The sequence below is a fragment of the Carlito syrichta genome, unplaced genomic scaffold (genome assembly GCF_000164805.1).
Source record: "Carlito syrichta isolate Samal-C Ts95f unplaced genomic scaffold, Tarsius_syrichta-2.0.1 Scaffold313344, whole genome shotgun sequence".
NCBI lineage: Eukaryota > Metazoa > Chordata > Mammalia > Primates > Tarsiidae > Carlito > Carlito syrichta.
Genome location: NW_007257440.1, coordinates 9,831 through 18,988, shown reverse-complemented (window position 1 = coordinate 18,988; position 9,158 = coordinate 9,831). Strand labels below are relative to the sequence as shown.

At 41.1% G+C, this 9,158-nt stretch overlaps 1 pseudogene; it reads right to left on the bottom strand.

The window, feature by feature from the left end:
• Window positions 1-765: 765 nt before the first annotated feature.
• On the bottom strand, window positions 766-8,697 carry LOC103272859 (annotated as a pseudogene).
• Window positions 8,698-9,158: the final 461 nt, after the last annotated feature.

Below are 9,158 nucleotides of genomic sequence, written 5' to 3'. Positions count from 1 at the left end.
AATTTTTGGGGACAAAACCAAGATGTGCTGAGAGGAATGCTTAGAGTGCTTAAGTTCTACATCAAAAAGACTAAAATATCACATACTGACATCACACTTCAAGGAAGTAGGAAGATGTTAGGTTTAACATCACACCTCAGCTGGGTTTGCTGGCTCAGTCTGTAATCTCAGCACTTTGAGAGGCTGAGACAAATGAATTGCCTGAGCCTTGGTTTTGAGACCAGCCCAGACAACTTGGCAAGACCTCATCTCTACAATACATAGAAAATTAGCTGGGCATGGTAGCACAAACCTATAGTTCTTGCTACTGTAAACTAAGGTGGAAGGATCACTGGAGCCCAGGAGGTTGGTGCTGAGGAGGCCATGGGCATGCCACTGCACTCCAGTCTGGGCCTCGGAGTGAGACACTGACTCAATAAATAAATAGATAGATAGATAGATAGATAAAAGCTAATGTCTAAAATCCTACTTAACACCAAATTTCTCCTGTACCCAATGAGGGTAGCAATCAAGAAAATTCTGGAAAGGTATGTAATATCTAGGTTACTGAATGAAGATGCAGGAATTTACAGATTGATTATTAATTTAAGTATTAGGCCAATCCCTTTTTCTGCTTTTTTTTAAAGCACAAAACTCTCAAATCAACTACTATATCACAAAGGACATAAATTGAAATAGTGCCATTCTAACACACAGGATCAGAAGATCCAAAAATCACATTCTCCTGAATGTTGCTATCAGCATACCAGTAAGACTGACTGACTGCTATGTGATGATCTGACATGATCTATCTCCATAACTAATGCTTTACCTTCTGTTGTTGACTGAGGTTTTGGTGGCCATTCTGGATCAACCAAGAGCTCCTTTGCCAGGCATATATATCTCGCCTTTGGTGTCTTCCTACAGCCCAGGGCCCAAGACAAGCAGCACTTTCCCCCAATCCACTGACTCCTCCACCATGATAGATATAAGGGCATTGACAAGAACAATGATGAGCACAGTTTTATATATATATATAGTATATGGTGCTCATACTATCTGAAGAACTTGGTCAACAGAGGCAATTTAATACAACATGATGAATAATATGAAGAAATATAAGATAATCACAGATGAGACAAAAGTACTAATTCTTGTAAGCAAGGTTGCCTGAAGGGTTTTCCTTTTGAAAAGGCAATTGTCATTATGAGTTACTGAAAACTGGAAATAAAACACTGTGGTACTTTCAATTCTGTATATTACACTCACCAAGTTTGCTTTCATTGTGTAAGTGTGAGGAATTCCAATACCATCTTCTTGTATTACAGGCATCTGAATGTAGATACAACATTTTATACCAAGATTGACCAAAAAAACCTCCCAAAGGTTGAGATCCAATGCATATGACAATCTGTGACAAAACGAAGAAGAGAAGTGCCCCAGATATAAGACCTGGAGGTAGTCTTTGACCACAAGTTCCTTCCAGGCAGTATTTAAGCTAATTGTAAATGCCAGTACCAAAATGATTGCCAGATCAATGAAGGGAATCTGGAAGTCTCCTAGGTTCCTTAAGGTAGAATACAGGCAAGTAACACTGAAGTAATGGATAGTGCTGTACAATGCCATAAATTTAAACACAGAGAAGGAAGTTATTAAAGAAACATGGCCTTCCCCGATAAGGTCTGGCACACGAGAAATACTAGAAGTTTTAGAGATAAAGGGAAATGCCACTGAAACCTCAAGTTCTGACAAGGAAATGCCTCCATTTGCCCTCTTCAAAGCACCACAATCATTTGTGCCACCACCCTACATCCCAACAAAGTAATCAACTTTTTATAATGCTTCTTCCAACTGGGCCTTCTGATCAGGTGCCATACAAGCAAACACAGTGCTTTGAAACAACAACTTAGAAACAAGACCTTGAAAATGCTCTAGTATCGGGACTTCTGGCAAGATGGTAATGGGATAGGTGGGACTGTGAGAATCTCCGTGAAAGTGAGGTTCCATAAAAACTCTCACTTCCCTCCCCCCCCACCAGCCGTGCCAGGTCGAGGCCTGGAGGCCCTCGGTCCCATGCACCGATCGGCTACTGCGGCCGCCACTGTCCCACCCCAGGTGGCCATAGGCTCCTGGCCTCTGGAGCTCTGGGCTCCTCCCTGACTGCAACAACCCACCCTCCCAAGCTGCCGCCACCCAGGGATGCCCTCAGCTCTCGCTCCACTGGGCTCTGGCCTCCCTCAATGGCTGCACCACCCTACCCCGTCCCAAGTCACCACCACCTGCGAGGCCCTTGACTCCCACCCCGTGGAGCTCTGGGCTCCCTCGCTGGCTGCATTGCCCCTCCCCCAGCCACCCTGCACTATGCTGACCTGCAACACCCGGCCTTCTCGCACTCTGCTGCCCCCGACTCATCCCTGAGCACAGCGGGACCAGAGAACAGCTGGAGTTCCAAGACCAGGCAGAAACCCGCCCTGCTGTGCCCAACTCTGTCCAGCTCTGCCCAGCCTCCAGCTTGGGACCTAAGAACAAGGAAAGGAAAAGAGACCCAAGCCACATGGTGACATGCTGACCTGAAGCACCCAGCTGTCTCACACTCCGCCTCCCCCAGCTGGACCCAGTTGCAACAGAACTAGAGATCAGCTGGAGCCCTGAGACCAGACAGAGACCTGCATTGCTCCACCCAGCTCTGCCCAGCCTCCAACTTGGAACCTCAGACCTCGTGTTTGTGTAGGGGAATAGCATATCGTAAGGAGGTTGGTTAGTTTGTGTGTCTGGATGATTGTAAGTTCTAGTTTTGTTGTTGTTGTTGTTATTGTTTGTTTTTGTTTTTGATTTTTATCTCACTCTTATCTGTCTTTGTGTCTATTTTCATTTGTTAGTACTTTTGTCTGTTTTCCCTCTTACTCTTCTTTCTCTCCACTTTCCTCTTCCCCCCTCCGTTGCATTTCTTTCCTTTTTTGTACCTCATTTTGCTTTCTGGGAGCAAACCTATACCCCCACTACATGAACAGATTGCAAGGCAGTGGGAAGCAGGTTGCAGGGTATCCATACAGCTATCAGTGGATACTGGGATCTATAGATAGATTTTGAATCACAGCTTCACCCTCAATTAAATCTCAAAACTGCAAAAAGTATAGCCTCCAACCTATAGTCCAGCTTAAGAATTGAACAAAGTCAGAGAATTCACACAGGGAAGAATAGGAGATTGAGCAAACAGAAGTAAAAGCAACCCTGTCACCTCTGAACAACATATTTAAATAAGATGGGGGGAAAGGGAAAAAGTGGGGAGGAAAATCTACACAAATGAAGAAAAACCAAAAGAAGAATATAGGTCTCACACAGACCCCTGGGAGGTCAGACACTGAGAAAACAGACTTCGGAACACAAACAATGAAGAACCCCCAGAATGACTGGTCACATACTACAAACTCAGTCATCAAGACATTAATAGAAATAGACAGAATAAAAAGAATTGAGGAGAGACAAGAGGAAAATAGAAAGGAGTTTTTGATTGAGATAACAACAGTAAAGAAAACTGTGATTGAAATAAATAACAAACAATAAGCATGGAAAGCAGAATTAACCAAGCAGAAGAAAGAATCTCAGAGCTTGAAGACCAAAATATAGAACTAAATCAAACTGTCAAAAACATAGAAAAGAGGCTTAAAAAGACAGAACAAAAACTTCAAGAGATGAGCGATTACTTCAAGAGACTGAACCTAAGAGTAATTGGGCTTCCTGAAGCAGAAAGAGAGACAGAGATCACCCTGGAACAAACATTCCATTAAATTATTAAAGAAAACTTCTCTCATCTCATCAGTGGTGTGAAAATTCAAACACAAGAGATTCAGGGAACCCCTGCAAGACAACAAATGAGAAGACCAATTCCTCGGTACATAATAATTTGCCTGAACAAAGTAGGCACAAAAGAAAAAATCCTAAAAGCAATAAGAGAAAAAGGTCATATTACCTACCAGGGAAGACCAGTTAGAATAACAGAAGATTTATCTACAGAAATACTTCAGGTTAGGAGAGCTTGGAGCCCAATATTCAAAATTCTCAAAGATAAACAATTTCAACCAAGAATAACCTTCTCAGCCAAGCTAAGCCTCATCAATGAGGAGAATTAAAATCTTTCCCAGACATTCAATCCCTGAGAACTTACGCTGCCTCCTGACCACCTCTCCAATAAACACTTAAGAAAGTATTAAACACAGAAGAAAGGAAAAAAGAATGACAATGCCCTTCACATGAGAACAAGAAAAAGATTGAAAACACACATGAAACAACCCAAAAATCAAAAGAAAGACAACAAACAGGAACAACAACACCTCTCTAAGAACCTCATGACAGGGATAAACCCTCACATTTCAATAATTAGCCTGAATGTGAAAGTACTAAATGCACCACCAAAAAGACATAGAATGGCAAAATGGATAAAATATCATGAGGCAGTAATATATTGTCTCCAAGAGACTCATCTTACCAGAAAGGACAGACTCAAGAGGATGGGAAGCAAAATTTCAGGTGAATAGAACACAAAATAAAGCTGGAGTTGCAATCTTAATCTCAGACAAAATACCCTTAAAGCTATCAAAAATTTAAAAGATGAAGACGGTCACTATATAATGATAAAACGTTCAATTCATCAACAAGAAATATCCATCCTAAACATATATGCACCCAAAAGAGGAGCACCAACGTTTGTAAAGCAGCTTCTAGGCAAACTTAAAAGAGAATGACTCTAACACTACCATAGCTGGGGACTTTAATACCCCACTCACAACCTTACACAGATCATCAAGACAAAAAAATCAGCATGGAGATCTGGAACCTCAAAGTGACTCTTGACCTAATGGACTTAATTGATACCTGTACCCAACGACCACAGAATATATATTCTACTCATCACTGCATGGAACATACTCTAAGATTGACCACATCATTGGCCATAAATCAACATAAACAAATTTCATAAGATTAAAATTTTGCCATGCACCCTCTCAGACCACACTGGAATAAAAATAAAGATCAACACCAATGAAGTTCCCCCCAAACCCACAAAGACATGGATACTAAGCAGCATGATACTAAGCAACTACTGAGTCACTGTGGAAATTAAAACAGAGATTAAAATATACTTGGGAACAAATGAAAATGAAGAAACATCTTACCAAAATCTCTGGGATGCCATGTAAGCAGTAGTAAGAGGGGAATTCATATCTTTACAAGCACACATGAAGAAAATGGAAAAATCACAAGTTAACAGCTTAACAAGTCACATAAGGAAGCTGGAAAAACAAAACCATCAAAACCCTAATTTCAGCAGAAGAATCCAGATCAACAAAATAAAAGCCCAAATCCAGGACACAGAAGACAAAAAGACAATATAAAAAATCAACGAAACAAAAAGCTGGTTCTTTGAAAGGATAAACAAGATAGATGGTCCCCTAGCCAGACTGACCAAGAAAAAGAGAGAAAAAGCCCAAATAAACTCAATCAGAAACACAAAAAATGAAGTCACAACTGACCCTGAAGAAATACAAATGATTACCAGAGACTACTATGTACAACTGTATGGAAACAAACTTGAAAATCTAAAGGAAATGGAGGACTTTCTGAAATCACTCAACCTCCCTAGGCTGAAACAAGAAGAAAATGAGACTCTAAATAGACCAATAACAAGTAAGGAAATTGATTATGTCATAAGAAAACTACCTACCAAAAAAAGACCTGGACCAGATTGCTTTCCAGCAGAATTCTACAAAACCTTCAAGGAGGAACTGATACCAATCCTCTTGAAAGTATTCCAGGCAATTGGGAAAGATGGAACTCTCCCCAAATCATTTTATGAAGTTAACATCACATTGATAACCAAGCCAGGTAAAGACCCAACAAAGAAAGAGAACTATAGGCCAAAATCTTTGATGAAATAGATGCTAAAATTCTATGTAAGATGCTAGCAATTCGGATTCAGCAACACACTAAAAAATCATCCATCACGACCAAGTAGGCTTCATGCCCAGGATGCAAGGATGGTTCAGCATTCATAAACCATAAACATAATTAAATACATCAATAGAAATAAAAACAAAAGCCACATGATTATATCATTAGATGCAGAAAAAGCTTTTGAAAAAATCCAGCATCCCTTCGTGATAAAAACCCTCAAACATCTAGGCATAGATGGAACATACCTCAAAATAGTAAAAGCTATCTACGAGAAACCCACAGTCAGTGTACTCCTAAATAGACAAAAATTGGAACCATTTCCCCTGAAAACTGGAATAAGACAAGGATGCCCACTCTCACCCCTCCTGTTCAACATAGTTTTGGAAGTCTTAGCTAGAGCAATCAGAGAAGAGAAGGCGATCAGGAGTATCCAAATAGGAGAAGAGGAAGTCAAGTTATCTCTCTTTGCAAATGACGTGATTGTATACCTTGAAAACCCAAGAGAATCTGCTCAAAACTTCCTTGCACTGATAAAGGACTTTGGCAAAATCTCAGGGTAGAAAATAAATATGCAAAAGACAATTGCATTTCTATACACCAATAATAAACAAACAGAAACCCAAATAAAAACCACAATTCTGTTCACAATTGCCACAAAAAAAATGAAATACCTTGGCATCTTCCTAACCAGAAACATGAAAGACCCTTACAATGAAAACTATAAAACACTGCTCAAAGAAATCAAAGATGACACAAACAAGTGGAAAAATATTCCATGATCATGGATTGGAAGAATCAACATTGTTAAGATGTCCATTTTACCTAAAGCAATCTACAGATTTAAAGCAATACCCATCAAATTACCACCAACATTCTTCTTAGACCTAGAAAAAACAATACAGGAATTCATATGAAAACGTAAACGACCAAGAATGCCAAAACAATCCTCAACAACAACAAAAAAAGCAGGAGGTATCACATTCCCAGACTTTAAACTTTATCATAAAGTTACAATAATCAAAACAGCCTGGTATTGGTACAAGAACAGGCATATAGACCAATGGAATAGAATTGAGATTCCAGAAGCAAAACGTCAATTTCTCACCAAACTTACCTTCGACAAAGCCTCCACCACCCACTACTGGGAATAGGAGAACCTATTCAGTACATGGTGCTGGGAAAACTGGCTGTCCACATGCAGAAGATTCAAACAGGACCCCTAACTATCCCCATACACAAAAATTAACTCTAAATGGATCACAGACCTAAATGAAAAACCTCTAACTGTAAGAGCCTTAGAAAATGCAGGAGACACTCTTATGGAAATTGGAACTAGCAACCAATTCCTGATCAAAACCCAAAGTGCCCAGGCCATAAGAGATAAGATAGACAAATGGGACCTCATTAAACTGACAAGCTTCTGCAAAGCCAAAGAAACTATCAAGAGAACAGGGAGACAGCCCACAGATTGGGAAAAAATATTTGCCAACTCTGTGTCTGACAAAAACCTTACTTCAAGGGTCTACAAGGAACTCAAATGTGCTAAAAAGAAAAAAACAAACAGCCCCATGGCAAAGTGGTCTAAAGATTTGAATAGACACTTCTCAAAAGAAGACATACGAGTTGCCAACAGATACATGAAAAACTGTTCAACCTCACTAGTCATCAAGGAGATGCAAATTAAAACTACACGGAGATACCACCTAACTCCAGTCAGAATGACCATCATCAATAACTCAAAAAATAACAGATGCTGGAGAGGATGTGGCGAAAAGGGAACACTTCTACATTCTTGGTGGGAGTGTAAATTAGTACAGCCTCTGTGGAGATAAGTGTGGCGATTCCTAAAAGTTCTAAAAAATTGTCCTTCCATATAACCCTGCAACTCCCCTACTGGGAATATACCTGGAAGAACTCAGGTCATTCTATGAAAAAGATACCTGCACACGTATGTTTATTGCAGCATTGTTCATAATAGCAAGAACATGGAACCAACCATGTTGCCCATCAAAAGAGGACTGGATTTAAAAAATGTGGTACATATACACAATGGAGTACTACGCAGCCCTAAAGAAGAACAAAATCATGAACTTCACAGCAACCTTGATGGAGTTGGCGTTTATGATACTGAGTGATCTCTCACAGAAACCAAGAGCTGAGTATCACTTGTTCTCACTCATAAGTGGACATTGAACAATTACCATATTGCTATAAGAAAAAGATTGACAGTAGTGCGAAACTGCAGGAGCTGGGGGAGGTGGGGCTGACAGTAGTCAATATCTGCCTGGGGAAGGGGGCACACCTCATCAACAAGGGTCTCTGCGCAATGAATATTTGTATACCTAATCCTGAATTGTACCCCACAATTTTAAGATAACAATTAAAAGAGGAAAAGAAAAAAAGAAAATGCTCTAGTATCACAGAAAATTATTTACCATTCATTGCAAAATGATAACGAGTCACCTGAATGTCCTCTAAGCCATCATGGACCAATTTAATGGGAATAGCCTCTGTGTTGATTGCTGATGAGTTATTGCACTGTTTTAGGGAGTCTGCATAATATCAATTTACCTTGGCAATTTTTCCATCTTTTGGAGGCAATGCTTCAGCAATAATAACTTTATCCTGAGGTAGACTCATTCCACAATCTCTGGCCACAGAGACAGCAGTCAACATATTGTCACCTGTGACCGCGACAGTGTGAATATTGGCTTTATGCAAATCTTTGCGAGCGAATTTTTGCACAAAACTACATTCTGAATTCATCAATAGTCTTCAGCAGCACCACTTCACAGTCTAACTGCAGCTCGAATACAAGCTGCTTTCACCCGCCACTCGGGCATCCAATACAGAAGGAGGAGGAGAAACCTGCCAGTGCAAATCACGCCTCAGAAACGGTGGCAAGCTTCCTGCCACTCAAATGATCACCGTCAATCTCCATCTCATCTTCTTGACCCTGACTGAGCGTCTCCCTCTCTTCTGTGTCCCTATCTACAGCGGGTTAAAGGTTCAGAACAGTCGGAGACAACCCCTAAGTCCCAACACCAAGATGCCAGATGTTTCTGTCCGACCGGGCACCCGCCACCCCGACTACTCCACTGGCTTCTCCGAGCTGCCCATCACCCCTGCCCACTGGCCCTGCCGTCTGGCGCTGCTCCCCCGGCGCTGCGGCGCTCTCTGCTGGGCGGCCTCCCCGCTGGAGCAGCCAGGGGTCCGCGGGAAGCCGG